The 17,791-nt window shown below is 44.8% G+C and overlaps 1 protein-coding gene across 2 annotated transcripts in view; it reads left to right on the forward strand.

The window, feature by feature from the left end:
- Positions 1–17,791, forward strand: part of LUZP2 (leucine zipper protein 2) — a 1,110,632-nt gene that overhangs the window by 810,932 nt on the left and 281,909 nt on the right. The window lies entirely within an intron of this gene.

Below are 17,791 nucleotides of genomic sequence, written 5' to 3' on the forward strand. Positions count from 1 at the left end.
GGTGTAGCATCAATACCCCTCAAGGGTATGGGACTCTGCAAAGGCTGCAAAGAAAAACCACAGCGCCTAGCGAATTCTAAGTCCATTAAGTTCAGAGCAGCGCCTGAATCCACAAATGCCATGACAGAAAAAGATGACAATGAGCAAATCAGGGTCACAAACAGGAGAAACTTAGGCTGCACAGTACTAATGGTAACAGACCTAGCGACCCTCTTAATACCCTTAGGGCAATCAGAAATAGTATGAGCAGAATCACCACAGTAAAAACACAGCCCATTCTGACATCTGTATCCCCTCTGTTCCGCTCTAGTCAAAATCCTATCACATTGCATGGGCTCAGGACTTTGCTCAGAGGACACTGCCATATGGTGCACCACTTTGCGTTCGCGCAGGCGCCGATCAATCTGAATGGCCAGAGACATAGATTCGCTCAAACCAACAGGTGTGGGAAACCCCACCATAACATCTTTAAGGGCTTCAGAAAGACCCTTTCTGAAAATTGCTGCCAGAGCGTCCTCATTCCATTTAGTGAGCACAGACCATTTTCTAAATTTCTGGCAGTATAATTCTGCCGCTTCCTGACCCTGACACAGGGCCAACAGTGTTTCCTCAGCATGCTCTACAGAGTTAGGTTCGTCATACAATAATCCGAGCGATTGAAAAAATGCATCTACAATAAGCAATGCTGGATTCCCTGACTCAAGTGAGAATGCCCAGTCCTGAGGGTCGCCACGCAGTAGAGAAATAACTATCTTTACTTGCTGAATGGGGTCACCAGAGGAACGGGGTTTCAGAGCAAAAAACAATTTGCAGTTATTTTTAAAGTTCAAAAACTTAGATCTATCCCCGTAAAACAAATCCGGAGTAGGAATTCTAGGCTCTAAGGCCAGAGTCTGAAGCACATAATCTTGAATACTCTGTACTCTTGCAGCAAGCTGATCCACACGAGAAAACAAACCCTGAACATCCATGCCTGCATCCAAATCCCGAATCACCCAGAGATCAAGAGGAAGGAAAAAGACAAAACAAACTAAAGAAAAAAAATTTGCTCAGAACTCTTTTTCTCTTTCTTCTTTTGAGAGGCATTCAGCTCATTTTTGGCCAGTTATGATCTGGTGATTAAGGAGCGACATGCGTCTAACTCTGAGCAGGTGGCAACTATACTGACCGCAGTCCCTAAGCTCAACACAACACTACAAGTAGCCGTGGAATGCTCCTAACTCTGCCTAGGCATCTCGTCACAGCCTAAGAGCTAACTACCCCTAAAGATAGAAGCAGGAAAACTATCTTGCCTCAGAGAAAATCCCCAAAGGATAGATTAGCCCCCCACAAATATTGACTGTGAGAGGAGAAGGAAATGACATACGTAGTATGAAACAAGATTTAGCACAGGAGGCCACTTCTAGCTAGATAGAAAATAGTACAGGACAGAACGCTGTGCAGTCAGTAATAAAAACTAGAAAAAGTCCACCGCAGAGAAATGCAAAAAATCTCCATACCTGACTAAAGGTGTGGAGGGCAAACTCTGCTGCCCAGAGCTTCCAGCTTAGCTGAATAGATCCATACTGAAAAGCTGGACAAATGAACAAAAACAAGAACGTGCTGAACAACAAAGTCCACAACAAGAGAACCGCAAAAGGACAAGCAAGGACTTAGCTTTGATGAACTGGTCAGAGTGTCAGGAAAGTCCTAAGAGCAATGACTCCAGGCAGGAACAATCGACAACTGACATTGAATGAGGGAAAAGGCCAGACTAATATAGCTGAGCCAGAAAGACGATCAGTGAAAACAGCTGCTGAAGCTAAATCCAAGAAGCAGCCATACCACTCAAAACCACAGGAGGGAGCCAAAGAGCAGAACTCACAAAAATGCTACTTACAACCACCGGAGGGAGCCCAAGAGCGGAATTCACAACAGGTACAGTGGGTGAGGAGGTATGGATCTGGAGCTTTGTTAGCAAAAATGGATATTGAATTGGCCTTCCGATTGCTTCCAGTACACCCAGACAGTATTCCTTTGATAGGTTGTTTTGGAATGGTGGTTAGTATTTGGATAGATGTTTACCAATGGGTTGCACAATTTCTTGTTCCTTGTTCGAGACGTTCAGTAGTTTCTTGGAGTGGGTGGTTAGGGATGTTGCGGGAGTTCAGTCAGTTATTCATTACCTGGATGACTTTTTGTTTATTGGTCCGCCTGATTCAATGTTGGGCAGGAACGCGTTAACAGTCATGCTTTGGGTTGCAGAGCATTTTGGGGTTTCGTTAGCGAAAGAAAAGACGAAAGGTCCTAGTACTGTTTTGAGTTTTCTGGGTATTCTAATGGATTCAGAGAGAATGGAGTGTCGGTTACCAGAAGATAGGCTGGCCCTGCTGCAGCAAGAGGTGGATAGAGCTAGGAAAATGCGGAAGCTGACTTTGAAAGAGTTGCAGTCTTTATTGGGCAGGTTGAATTTTGCATGGAGGATCATGCCCATGGGTAGAATATTTTGTCGCAGGTTGTCAGTCGCGACTGCAGGGGTGAAGGCGCCTCACCATTTTATTCGTTTGAATAAGGAGCACAGGGACGATTTGATAGTGTGGCATGTTTTTTGAAAAATTACAACAGGCGGTCATTGATTCAACAGATGATATTAACCAATTTTGACTGCAAGATCTACACGGACACAGCAGGTGCGGCTGATTATGGGGCCTATTGCAAGGGAAGGTGGAGTGCGGGACGATGGCTGGAGCCTTGGAGGAAGTTGGGCCTTACAAAAAACCTTGCTTTGCTACAATTGTTTCCAATTGTCATAGCGGTTTCAATTTGGGGGGTAATGTTCGCGAACAGGAGGGTTCGGTTTCATTAGGACAATATGAGCGTGGTGTCGGTGATTAACAGTTTATCGGCTTCATCCCCCCAGTGATTAAGTTGGTGAGGGAGCTGATTCTGAGGTGTCTTGAGCTGAATGCTTGTATTTCTGCGGTACATGTGCAAGGTGTCCAAAATTCAATAGTGGATGCATTGTCTCGTTTTCAGTGGGAGCGTTTTCGGGAATTGGCGCCGGACGCGGAGGTCTCGGGAGTGGAATGCCCTTTGCATCAGTGGCACATGATTATGGATGAGCAGGATGGTTGATTCAGGAGTCTGTTACAAGCTAAACCTGGTCATCATATGAAGCCTCGTGGCGGGTATGGCAAAGTTGGGTGTCTTGTTGAGGTGATTTGGTGTCCGAGGAAGATGTTGGCGGTGTTATTTTTAATTGGCAAGGCGGCGGAGGTAGGCTGGTCAATTTCTAAAGTGAATAAATTTGTGGCTGGACTTGCTTTTGCTTTTAAGTTGCAGGTGTCGGTGGATGTTACAAATTTTTTTTTTGTTAGACAGGCATTAAGGCGTTTTAGAAGAGGCAATCAGACGCTTGATAAGCGTCGACCAATTTCGTTCAGCCTGTTTGAACGGTTGGGCGGAGTTTTGGAGAAAATTTATTTTTCCAATTTTGAATTGGCGTTGTTTCGGCTAGCTTTTTCTTTAGCCTTTTTTGGGGCCATGCGAGTTAATGAGCTTGTGTCGGGCACCAGGGACAGGGCAGGTGGTTTGTTGGCAGAGGATGTGGATTTTTGAACGGGGGGTATTGTCTTTTGGATTCAGCGTTCGAAGACTTATCAGTTTGGTAGAGGCAAACGTGTGGTGTTGGGGAGAGTTGATGGGTCGCTGATATGCCTGCAAGGGTATTTGGAAGCGCACTGGCATTTGTGGTCAGGTAGAGTAGTCTCTTTGTTGTGTCACGCGGGGGGGGCATTTTTGTCTCGTCTTGAGTTTATTGCGGTATTAAAAAGGGGTTTGCAGGAGTTGGGCCTTCCCTTGAATATGTACGGGCTGCATTCCTTTAGAATTGGAGCTGCATCGGAGGCTGATTGTCTGGGTTTAGGTGTGGATGCAATAAGGAGAATTGGTAGGTGGACTTCGGAAAGCTACTTAACTTATGTGCATCATTAATTATTGCGTAGCATGTCAGGATATTGTGTTGAAGATGATTGTTTTTATGTATATTGTTGCAGGTGGCTCTCCCTATTTAGCCTGGATCTTTGGACATTCGTTTGTGAATTGGGACGCTGCGTGCCGATGTAAGGCTGGATGGTAGGCAACTGAGTTTTAGTAGGCAGCAAGTGGTCATTCGATGGTTGGGATTTAGAAGGATGGTTTGGAGTACGGTCCATTCTGAATTTTCCAGGGCAGTTTGTTTGGATAGACAACCCGACATTTTGGTGGTGCATATGGGTGGGAAAGATTTGGGGGTAAGGCCGGTTAGGGAATTAATTAGAGATATACGGTTCAACCTATTGAGGTTGTGGATATCGTTTCTGAGAGTGTTGACCGTGTGGTCGGATATTGTTCCTAGGAAGAGGTAAAGGTTAGCTAGATCTTTGAGGGGGGTTAACAGAGCTAGGGTAAAATTAAATAGGGCAGTATCGGGTTTTGTATCCAGAAATGGGGGTATTAGCGTCAGGCATTTTGAATTGGAATCGGCGGTTGGTAATTACTCGTTGGAGGATGGAGTTCATTTAAATGTAATTGGGATCGATTTGTGGACATTGGCATTACAAGAGGGGGAGGAGAGAGCATTTGTGGCGTTGGGGCACTCACGAGCCTGAGGTGGTCAGGGCTGTTCGTGGTTGGTGGGGGGGTGGGGGTTCTTTGAGTTGACGCTGATTGGTAGGGGGAAGGAATTGTAACATAATTACAGGCTATTGAAAATGGTGTAGGGTTTGATCTGGCATTTGGTTATTGGCTCTGGATGGGGTGTTACCCTGGGAGCTTTTGGTGGTTTGTCTTCCCGGAGCGGGATGTACAGTGCCCTTGAGCTGGTGATGTATGGCTGAGGGTAACATGGTGGTCGATCTTCAATTTGATGTTTTGCCAGATCTTATAGCTCCAAGAACCCTCTGCTTGTATTTACATACTGATTGTATTACTGTTTATGTTATTGTTTGTTAATAGAAGTTGGCCGCTGTGGCCAAAATTATCCAAAGAACGTGAATGGTAGTGTTTTATTTAAGGAATGGGTTGGGAGTTGGGACAATCTGACAGTGCTTTTAGTATTTAGGTTTCCGCCCATGAAAAAAACGTATTCGGCATACGCGGTCATGAACTGATCATCTTGGTAAACTTTGCTTGGCATGGATGGAACAAAACAGCATGGTCATCAAGATTTAGGTAGGCTCTTCAGGATGTAAATAATTTCAGGAATTCATTCATAGAAAAAGAAGTTCAGGTTCACAATCAGACAAAAAATGAACTTTTCACAGCACTGGGTGTGCTTCAGACCATCTTACTTTCCCGTCACTTGAATGTCAATTTAAGCAAATGTTATTGTACTTTTTACCTCCTGATGTTCAATTGCATCATGTTATCCAATTTTTTTTCCCCTGCAATATATGCAAAACACAACCGTTACATTATATTGGAAGAGGTCTATGATCCAAATCTTACTGGAATAGTCACGGTGATTTCAATAATACCTTGTTGTACGGATTTACCATCAAATATATTTCGATATGCTTAGTTAGCTTTTATATTAGAAATGATTTTCCCACAAGGAAATTATGTATCTAGCATCAGCAGACAGCTCTGGGAACAAAACAGACAGATGTAGCGAAGATACATAAGATGTTATATCGCATGGATTCCATCTGTGTGGATATTTCAGGAATTCAACCTTGAATATTCAATCAAGTATGCAGGGAGCAATTATTCTGAATTTAGACTCATTTGTTTGCAGTAATGTCAGGACCAATTTCTTTATTCTCCAAGCTTTCATGTTTTCATTCTTTGGAACAAGGACTAATACAGATGAAACATTGAGATGTCATGCATTGAAGATGCCCACACTTTTAGGCTGCTTTCACACATCAGGTTTTTTGTTTCAGGCTAAATCCGGCTCTTTGGAGAAAAACCGGAATCGGAAAAAATAAAAATTGGAACCCATTTTTCCCCCATTGACTTGTATTAGCGCTGGATTGCGCCTGATGGCCCAGCGTTTCTTTGGGTTTTTTTCCGGATCCGGCGAGCATTTGATTTCGGCATCTGGAAAAAACATCTACTGTGACGTATTTTTGTCTCTGGCGAAAAAGCCTGAAGCGCTTCGCATCAGTTTTTCACAATCTGCGCCGGATCCAGTTTTTCCAACATTCGCCGGATTTAGCATGAAACAAAAAACCGGATGTGTGAAAGTAGCCTTATCCAGCATACAGACATTTCGTATTTAGCATGCAAGATATATCCACTAAATATAGTATATCTGTAGTGTTACACAGGCAGCGAAAAGACAAAGGTCCATCAAGTATAACCTTTCTCAACCAATTAAACATTAACTATTGTTAGATCATAAATAAACCCACAATGCCAATTCACGTGAGAAAATAATCCAGCTCTTATATAATTGCTGATGTAATATCTACTGTTACTACTTTTTGTATTTGGCTTTCCCCAGTCTGACTGCTCGAACTGTAAAGAATCCTTTCCTATTTAGGTTTTTAATCACTCTTGGAGATCCGTAATGAATGTTCCCTAGTCCCAGTACAGATCCCTGCAGTCCTCACTACTGACTATATCCCATTTAGAGAACATACAATTTACGACCACTCTGTTTTCTGCCATTTAGCCAATTCCTTACCCAGCTGCATATAGTTTCCCCCAGTCTTTGCTTCTGTAGCTTCAATATAAGGCTGTTATGTAGAACAGTAGCAAATGCCTTTGCAAAGTCCAGATAAATCACATCAGCCACATTACCTACATCCAGATGTGCCCTCATCGCTTCATAGAAACCCAACATGTTGGTTAGAGTCGACTTATTCTCCATGAATCCATGCTGGTTGTCAGTTATTATATTATTCTCTGCAATATATTTCTGAAGGTCATCTCTTATAATTCTCTGAAAAACTTTGCACACTACTGATGTCAGATTTACCGGATGGTAGTTGCCTGGATCCACATTTATACATTACTTAAAGGGATTGTCCACTACTAGGAGAAACCATTCTTGATCTAAATGTTTGGCCTTAATAAAATAAAAAAGCCTATACTCACCTCCTGTGCCGGCACAATTCCAGCAGTTTCGGCACTTGCGGGCCCAGGGCTCTCATGTGGTTGTTGTAACATGTAAGTCCGGTGCCCAATCAGAGATGGCATCACTGTCCCTTCCTTCCTATAAAATGAACATGAAGAGGAAGTCAGAGATTAGCTTCAGCCCTGACTTCCTCTTCATGTTCAATTCATTCGAGGAAGGGGACAGTGCCCATTGTGCTGATTGAGCGCCGGGATCATATGTCACACCAACCACACGAGACCCCAGTGATCACAAATGCCAACACCGTTGGAACGGCATTAGCACGGGAACTAGGTATAGGCTTATTTTCATTTTTTCAGGACCAAACATTTAGATCAATAAGGGTTTGCCTCAAGTAGTGGACAGCCCCTTTAAATACCGTACCATATTAGCATTCCTCCAACTCTGTGGCACCAACCATGTTACTAAAGTGTGTAAAAAGATTCAGCAGTATCTCTATTACTGAGTTCAACTCCCTCAATACCCATGGATGAATGCCATCTGGCCCAGGAGATGTGTCAACATGTAATTTGCTCAATTGCAGCCATACTTCCAAGTTAAATAAAATTGTACAAAAAATGCAATTCCGTAATTGTCTTTTGGGTTTTGTTTTTATGGCTCTTCAATGTATGGTAAAAATAAATTATTAACATGATTTTCCAGGTCAGTATACTTAATCCAACACAAAAAAATACGTAGATATTTGTTTTATTTAAGTGGTGAAAATTTTTTTACATTTTCTGAGACCTGTAATATTTATTTTGATCATTTTATCACTTCTTATTGCATAAAAAATCTTTCAACTCCTTTTTTTCTTTATGATGTTTACTGATTGGGTTAACCCCTTTACCCCCAAGGGTGGTTTGCACGTTAATGACCAGGCCAATTTTTACAATTCTGACCACTGTCCCTTTATGAGGTTATAACTCCGAAACGCTTCAACGGATCCTGGTGATTATGACATTGTTTTCTCGTGACATATTGTACTTCATGATAGTGGTAAAATTTCTTTGATAGTACCTGCGTTTATTTGTGAAAAAAACGGAAATTTGGCGAAAATTTTGAAAATTTCGCAATTTTCAAACTTTGAATTTTTATGCAATTAAATCACAGAGATATGTCACACAAAATACTTAATAAGTAACATTTCCCACATGTCTCCTTTACATCAGCATAATTTTGGAACCAATTTTTTTTTTTGTTAGGGAGTTATAAGGGTTAAAAGTTGACCAGCAATTTCTCATTTTTACAACACCATTTTTTTTTAGGGACCACGTCTCATTTGAAGTCATTTTGAGGGGTCTATATGATAGAAAATGCCCAAGTGTGACACCATTCTAAAAACTGCACCCCTCAAGGTGCTCAAAACCACATTCAAGAAGTTTATTAACCCTTCAGGTGTTTAATAGGAATTTTTGGAATGTTTAAATAAAAATGAACATTTAACTTTTTTACACAAAAAATTTACTTCAGCTCCAATTTGTTTTATTTTACCAAGGGTAACAGGAGAAATTGGACCCAAAAAGTTGTTGTCCAATTTGTCCTGAGTACGCTGATACCCCATATGTGGCAGTAAACCACTGTTTGGGCGCATGGGAGAGCTCGGAAGGGAAGGAGCGCAGTTTGACTTTTCAATGCAAAATTGACAGAAATTGAGATGGGACGCCATGTTGCGTTTGGAGAGCCACTGATGTGCCTAAACATTGAAACCCCCCACAAGTGACACCATTTTGGAAAGTAGACCCCCTAAGGAACTTATCTGGATGTGTGGTGAGCACTTTGACCCACCAAGTGCTTCACAGAAGTTTATAATGCAGAACCGTAAAAATAAAAAATCATATTTTTTCACAAAAATTATATTTTTGCCCCCAATTTTTTATTTTTCCAAGGGTAAGAGAAGAAATTGGACCTCAAAAGTTGTTGTCCAATTTGTCCTGAGTACGCTGATACCCCATATGTGGCAGTAAACCACTGTTTGGGCGCATGGGAGAGCTCGAAAGGGAAGGAGCGCAGTTTGACTTTTCAATGCAAAATTGACAGAAATTGAGATGGGACGCCATGTTGCGTTTGGAGAGCCACTGATGTGCCTAAACATTGAAACCCCCCACAAGTGACACCATTTTGGAAAGTAGACCCCCTAAGGAACTTATCTAGAGGTGTGGTGAGCACTTTGACCCACCAAGTGCTTCACAGAAGTTTATAATGCAGAACCGTAAAAATAAAAAATCATATTTTTTCACAAAAATTATATTTTTGCCCCCAATTTTTTATTTTTCCAAGGGTAAGAGAAGAAATTGGACCTCAAAAGTTGTTGTCCAATTTGTCCCGAGTACGCTGATACCCCATATGTGGCAGTAAACCACTGTTTGGGCGCATGGGAGAGCTCGGAAGGGAAGGAGCGCCGTTTGACTTTTCAATGCAAAATTGACAGGAATTGAGATGGGACGCCATGTTGCGTTTGGAGAGCCACTGATGTGCCTAAACATTGAAACCCCCCACAAGTGACACCATTTTGGAAAGTAGACCCCCTAAGGAACTTATCTGGATGTGTGGTGAGCACTTTGACCCACCAAGGGCTTCACAGAAGTTTATAATGCAGAGCCATAAAAATAAAACAAAATTTTTTTCCCACAAAAATTATTTTTTAGCCCCCAGTTTTGTATTTTCCCTAGGGTAACAGGAGAAATTGGACCCCAAAAGTTGTTGTCCAATTTGTCCTGAGTACGCTGATACCCCATATGTGGGGGGGAACCACCGTTTGGGCGCATGGGAGGGTTCGGAAGGGAAGGAGCGCCATTTGGAATGCAGACTTAGATGGAATGGTCTGCAGGTGTCACATTGCGTTTGCAGAGCCCCTAATGTACCTAAACAGTAGAAACCCCCCACAAGTGACACCATTTTGGAAAGTAGACCCCCTAAGGAACTCATCTTGATGTGTTGTGAGAGCTTTGAACCCCCAAGTATTTCACTACAGTTTATAACGCAGAGCCATGCAAATAAAAAATATTTTTTTTTCCACAAAAATTATATTTTAGCCCCCAGTTTTGTATTTTTCCAAGGTTAGCAGGAGAAATTGGACCCTAAATGTTGTTGTCCAATTTGTCCTGAGTACGCTGATACCCGATATGTGGGGGGGAACCACCGTTTGGGCGCATGGGAGGGCTCGGAAGGGAAGGAGCATCATTTGGAATGCAGACTTAGATGGATTGGTCTGCAGGCGTCACATTGCGTTTGCAGAGCCCCTAATGTACCTAAACAGTAGAAACCCCCCACAAGTGACCCCATATTGGAAACTAGACCCCTCAATGAACTTATCTAGATGTGTTGTGAGAACTTTGAACCCCCAAGTGTTTCACTACAGTTTATAACGCAGAGCCGTGAAAATAAAAAATCTTTTTGTTTTCCCACAAAAATTATTTTTTAGCCCCCAGTTTTGTATTTTCCCAAGGGTAACAGGAGAAATTGGTCCACAAAAGTTGTTGTCCAATTTGTCCTGAGTACGCTGATACCCCATATGTTGGGGTAAACCCCTGTTTGGGCACACAGGAGAGCTCGGAAGGGAAGGAGCACTGTTTTACTTTTTCAACGCAGAATTGGCTGGAATTGAGATCGGACGCCATGTCGTGTTTGGAGAGCCCCTGATGTGCCGAAACAGTGGAAACCCCCCAATTATAACTGAAACCCTAATCTAAACACACCCCTAACCCAAATTCCAACGGTAACCCTAACCACACCTCTAACCCTGACACACCCCTAACCCTAATCCCAACCCTATTCCCAACTGTAAATGTAATCTAAACCCTAACCCTAACTTTAGCCCCAACCCTAACTGTAGCCCCAACCCTAACCCTAACCCTAGCCCTAACCCTAGCCCTAACCCTAACCCTAACCCTAGCCCTAACCCTAACCCTAGCCCTAACCCTAGCCCTAACCCTAACCCTAACCCTAGCCCTAACCCTAGCCCTAACCCTAGCCCTAACCCTAACCCTAGCCCTAACCCTAGCCCTAACCCTAGCCCTAACCCTAACCCTAGCCCTAACCCTAGCCATAACCCTAGCCCTAACCCTAACCCTAGCCCTAGCCCTAACCCTAGCCCTAACCCTAGCCCTAGCCCTAACCCTAGCCCTAACCCTAGCCCTAACCCTAACCCTAATCCTAGCCCTAACCCTAGCCCTAATGGGAAAATGGAAATAAATACATTTTTTTTTATTTTTCCCTAACTAAGGGGGTGATGAAGGGGGGTTTGATTTACTTTTATAGCGAGTTTTTTAGCGGATTTTTATGATTGGCAGCCGTCACACACTGAAAGACCCTTTTTATTGCAAAAAATATTTTTTGCAATACCACATTTTGAGAGCTATAATTTTTCCATATTTTGGTTCACAGAGTCATGTGAGGTCTTGTTTTTTGCGGGACGAGTTGACGTTTTTATTGAAAACATTTTTGGGCACGTGACATTTTTTTATCGCTTTTTATTCCGATTTTTGTGAGGAAGAATGACCAAAAGCCAGCTATTAATGAATTTCTATTGGGGGAGGCGTTTATACCGTTCCGCGTTTGGTAAAATTGATAAATCAGTTTTATTCTTCGGGTCAGTACGATTACAGCGATACCTCATTTATATCATTTTTTTATGGTTTGGTGCTTTTATACGATAAAAACTATTTTACAGAAAAAATAATTATTTTTGCATCGCTTTATTCTCAGGACTATAACTTTTTTACTTTTTTGCTGATGATGCTGTATGGCGGCTCTTTTTTTGCGGGACAATATGACGCTTTCAGCGGTACCATGGTTATTTATATCTGTCCTTTTGATCGCGTGTTATTCCACTTTTTGTTCGGCGGTATGATAATAAAGCGTTGTTTTTTGCCTCGTTTTTTTTTTTTTTTCTTACGGTGTTTACTGAAGGGGTTAACTAGTGGGACAGTTTTATAGGTCGGGTCGTTACGGACGCGGCGATACTAAAGATGTGTACTTTTATTGGTTTTTTTTTTTTATTTAGATGAAGAAATGTATTTATGGGAATAATATATATTTTTTTTTTTTCATTATTTTGGAATATTTTTTTTTATTTTTTTTACACATTTGGAAAATTTTTTTTTACTTTTTTACTTTGTCCCAGGGGGGGACATCACAGATCAGTGATCTGACAGTTTGCACAGCACTCTGTCAGATCACTGATCTGACATGCAGCGCTGCAGCCTTCACAGTGCCTGCTCTAAGCAGGCTCTGTGAAGCCACCTCCCTCCCTGCAGGACCCGGATCCGCGGCCATCTTGGATCCGGGGCTCGAGCAGGGAGGGAGGTGAGGAGACCCTCGCAGCAACGCGATCACATCGCGTTGCTGCGGGGGGCTCAGGGAAGCCCACAGGGAGCCCCCTCCCTGCGCGGTGCTTCCCTGCACCGCCGGCACATCGCGATCATCTTTGATTGCGGTGTGCCAGGGGTTAATGTGCCGGGGGCGGTCCGTGACCGCTCCTGGCACATAGTGCCGGATGTCAGCTGCGATAAGCAGCTGACACCCGGCCGCGATCGGCCGCGCTCCCCCCGTGAGCACGGCCGATCGGCTATGACGTACTATCCCGTCCAGGGTCAGATAAGCCCAGGGCACCTCGACGGGATAGTACGTCTAAGGTCACAGAGGGGTTAATCAATTTAATATTTTGATAGATTTGACCTTTATAGACTCAGTGATACCACATATAATTATTTTTTAATATGTTTGCTTTTTCTATATTTTGAATGAGGTAAAAGAGGGTGACTTGCATTTTTTCAATTTTTTTTCCTATTTTTCGACACTAGTGTTGAGCGATACCATCCGATACTTGAAAGTATCGGTATCGGATAGTATCGGCCGATACCCGAAAAATATCGGATATCGCCGATACCGATATCCGATACCAATACAAGTCAATGGGACACCAAGTATCGGAAGGTATCCTGATGGTTCCCAGGGTCTGAAGGAGAGGAAACTCTCCTTCAGGCCCTGGGATCCATATCAATGTGTAAAATAAAGAATTAAAATAAAAAATATTGATATATTCACCTCTCCGGCGGCCCCTGGACATCACGCTGGTAACCGGCAGGCTTCTTTGTTTAAAATGCGCGTTTAGGACCTGAGGAATGACGTCGCGGCTTCTGATTGGTCGCGTGCCGCCCATGTGACCGCCACGCGACCAATCAGAAGCCGTGACGTCATTCGCAGGTCCTAAATACCTAGAATTAGGAGTTTAGTGAATGAGAATGACGTTGCGGCTTCTGATTGGTCGCGTGGCGGTCACATGAGCTGCACGCGACCAATCAGAAGCCGCGACGTCATTCTCATTCACTAAACTCCTAATTCTAGGAATTTAGGACCTGCGAATGACATCACAGCTTCTGATTGGTCGCGTGTCGGTCACATGGGCGGCACGCGACCAATCAGAAGCCGCGACGTTATTCGCAGGTCCTAAACGTGCTCATTTTAAACAAAGAAGCCTGCCGGTTACCAGCGTGATGTCCAGGGGCCGCCGGAGAGGTGAATATATCAATATTTTTTATTTTAATTCTTTATTTTACACATCCCTATGGATCCGATACCGATACCCGATACCACAAAAGTATCGGATCTCGGTATCGGAATTCCGATACCGCAAGTATCGGCCGATACCCGATACTTGCGGTATCGGAATGCTCAACACTATTCGACACCCTAGATTACTTTAAGCTGAGATTTATTTTGGCTTGTACTATATATGGCAATACATCACAGTGCTGAAGTATATAGTGAAAATTATGGTCTTTTATGAACACCAGTCGCAGGTTGGCCTTCAATATGAGTATTGTTGTGGCTGCTATGGGGATCCTCTGCAGACTTTAGAAAGCCCCAGAAACCCATCTGCATACCCTAATAGCATTGCTGGTGACTGATGGAATTGCACATCCTCCCATTTTGCAGGCATTAAATGCCGCCATCAGAGATTGACAGTGGCATTTAAGAGGTTAAGAGGAGCGGGCAGAAGTCAGCTATAATTGCTGCTAATAGAGGCAGATGATGGCTGAATAACGCAGCCAGTATATGCTGGGAATTACACACTTAGCCCCTGAGATGGCATCAAAGGCCAATGTCACACTTGGGTGTGCAATTCGAGAAACTCACGCGAGTCTCTCACGTCAATACCGACACTGCCGCCGGCACTCAGAACTAGAGTGTTCAGCTGCATAGAAATACATGCAGCCACACGGTCCGGTCCCGAGTGACGGTGGCAGGAATTGATGTGAGAGACTCGCGCAAGTTTCTCGCATTACACTCACAAGTATGACCCCGGCCAAAGAGAGGGACTGACATATGATGTAATAGTTTGTCACATGGTGGGAAGGGTTCATATATTTATTCATGCGTGTTAGGAGTCGAGTTTCCTCTGCTGCACAGGGGGAATCTCGATCCGTCTCCGCTGCGGTATCCCATTCTTCTCCAGCCGCAGTGGAGTCTGCTCAGCAGGGACGTCGATCCCAGCGTCTCACTCAGTCTGACTCTGTGCGAAGAGTTACTGCTGCTTTTCCTGCTTCTGCCATTGAACCAGTGCTGGGCAGCGGCGAGTGGACGTTTCTGGATCTAAGTCCTGCTTTTCTCTGTCTGAGCATGCCCAGGGCAGGATCTCCCGTTGGAGATCGAGGGTCACATGCTCAGGTATTACAGCACATCCCATTGGTCCTCCTGGAAGGTCCTGAAAGGGCAAAACTTCAGTAGCAGCTTCCTGTGCTGCAACTATATAAGCTGCGCATGACCGCACGGCCATGCGCTAGTATTGTCTTGATAATATGTGTGTGTGTTGTGAGTGAAAGTCGCTCTTTAAATAACCCTCCCTATTGGATGACTGTTCGCGGAAGGTGTATATTTGCTATCTAGCGCCCGACTTATCCAGCAGCACGTTACACACATAACAGCGCCTAGTTGCTGTGACCGCCTGTACGGCGCCGTGCGCTTACCTGACCCAAGCCTGGGTGGTTAGCGGCGTCTGTTTGTGCGGCACCGCACGCACTCTTGTGCCACTTAATTATATTATTTTCTGTCATTCTGACACCCCAGTAGTGGTGTCGAGCGCATGAGGTCTTTATGAACTCAAATCCTAAGTCTTGGGATTGAGTTCTGAGACTCTCTGCTTGCGCTCTTTGTGCGGTACCGCGGCCCTGTGACTCAACAGGGTTCGCTTCCTCCACACTGGGTGAAGTTAACCCATGTGTGTATCTTTTTGTACCGCCATATTGTCCTCTCTACTAGCAGCAGGGTTTTCACCTGCACGGTGGACCTCGGACTGCGAACACACCTGGTACCATAACATCTTGTACTTGGTGCGTTTCGCCAGTCGTAACATAATACTAGCGCCAAGGTCTGGCTAGTAGATGATGGACGATCAGCGTTCTCAGCGGTACATCCAGCAGCTGGAGGGAAGGTTGGCGGCTCTTGAGCGTTCAACCTCAGCTGTGGATGTCACTGCTGTCGCTGTTCAGGCTGCTAATGTTGCTGCAGCCACCTTGTCCACTGCCGCTCTTGTCCCGACTCTAACCCGCTTCCCGCTACCAGAGAAATTCTCTGGTGACAGTAAGTCTTGTAGGGGTTTCGTGAGTCAGTGCTCTATCCATCTCGAGCTGCTGGCCTCTCGTTTCCCTACAGAGCGGGCTAAGGTGGGGTTTATTGTCTCTCTTCTATCGGACAGGGCATTGCAGTGGGCTACGCCGCTATGGGAGCATGGCGATCATGTGGTGCAGAGTGCTCCGTTGTTTCTGAGCACTCTGAAACAGGTCTTTTTAGGACCTTGTGTCACCCATGATACGGCGCTCCAACTGTTGGCATTGACTCAGGGCTCGTCCTTGGTCAGCCATTTTGCCGTCCACTTCCGCACCTTAGCATCTGAGCTGGAGTGGTCGGATAAAGCCCTTGTTCCTATATTTTGGAGGGGGCTGGCTGACCACGTTAAGGACGCCCTGGCCACTAGGGAGATTCCCGCCACAGTGGAGGAATTAATAACTCTATCCACTCACATTGATCTCCGTTTTCACGAGCGGAGGTTAGAGCGAGCCCAGTGTAGGCAGAGGTTTCGGCTGGCTCCCACCTTCGCCAAACCTTTGGAATCTCCAGACCAGGTTCCTGAGTCCCATGAGCCTGTGGTAGTGTCACAAGCGGGATCTAAGTCCCAGACCGCTCTTGCACTCCAGATTTGTCATCTTTGCCAACAGTCAGGACATCTTGCCTCCAGATGTCTCCAGCGGTCGAGGAAACGTCAGCGTCTAGTGGTAGTTGGTGGAGGTGCACTAGACACGGCGACGTTTGCCTCCAAATTGTCCTTTAAGGGGACAATAACATTAGGCTCATCCTCCCACTTGGTAGAACTCTGCGTGGATTCTGGGGCGGAGGGCAATTTTATGTCTTCTGCCTTCGCCCAACGGCACGCAATTCCCCTGGTCAAGCTATCTCAACCAGTAACGGTACGAGTGGTGAATGGGTCGACACTGCCCACACAGATTACACATCAAACTATCCCTTTTACTCTGTCCATGTCACCATCTCATCAGGAGATTATATCTCTACTCGTCATTCCTGAGGGAATTGATGAGGTTCTCTTGGGGATACCTTGGTTACGGTACCACTCTCCTCACATCGAGTGGTCCTCAGGCAGAATTCTGGGATGGGGTGAATCTTGTGGGAACAGGTGTCATCGAGAGTGCGTTCAGGTTGCTACTACAGAGGTACCCACAGATCTTTCCTCTCTCCCCAAGCAATATTGGTCTTATGCAGACGTGTTCTCCAAAAAGGCGGCGGAGATCCTTCCGCCCCATCGCCCATATGACTGTCCTATTGATCTCTTGCCTGGTGCTGAGCCTCCCCGGGGTCGAGTCTATCCACTATCTCTCCCGGAGACGGAGGCAATGTCTCAGTACATTCAAGAGAATCTGGCAAGAGGGTTCATCAGGAAGTCAGTGTCACCTGCTGGGGCAGGGTTCTTTTTCGTGCAGAAGAAGAATGGAGAACTACGTCCATGTATAGACTACAGGGGTCTTAATGCTATCACAGTTAAGAACAAGTACCCTTTGCCTTTGATATCTGAGCTTTTCGATAGGCTTCGGTGAGCTAGAGTGTTTACTAAACTAGATCTGTGGGGTGCTTATAACCTGATTCGCATCCGTGAGGGGGACGAATGGAAAACGGCGTTTAACACCAGAGATGGGCACTATGAGTATCTGGTGATGCCCTTCGGGCTCTGTAATGCCCCAGCCGTTTTCCAAGACTTTGTCAACGACATCTTCCGGGATATGCTTTCCACCTCAGTTGTAGTCTATCTGGATGATATTCTCATCTTTTCTCCAGATATTGACTCCCACCGGAGAGATGTTGGCAGAGTCTTCGACCTCCTACGGGCAAACTCTCTTTATGCGAAGTTGGAGAAGTGTGTGTTTGAGCAGGAGTCCTTACCTTTCCTGGGCTATATCATCTCCGCCCAGGGATTGGCTATGGATCCTGCCAAACTACAGGCTGTGATGGACTGGCAGGAGCCCCATTCTCTTAAAGCGGTGCAGCGCTTTATGGGGTTCATAAACTATTACCGCCAGTTCACTCCCCACTTCTCAACTCTGGTAGCTCCCTTGGTGGCCCTCACCAAGAAGGGAGCGAATCCCAAATTGTGGTCGGAAGAGGTCTCCAAGGCCTTCACTTCTATTAAGTCCCACTTTG

Source organism: Ranitomeya imitator, chromosome 9, assembly GCF_032444005.1.
Source record: "Ranitomeya imitator isolate aRanImi1 chromosome 9, aRanImi1.pri, whole genome shotgun sequence".
Lineage (NCBI taxonomy): Eukaryota > Metazoa > Chordata > Amphibia > Anura > Dendrobatidae > Ranitomeya > Ranitomeya imitator.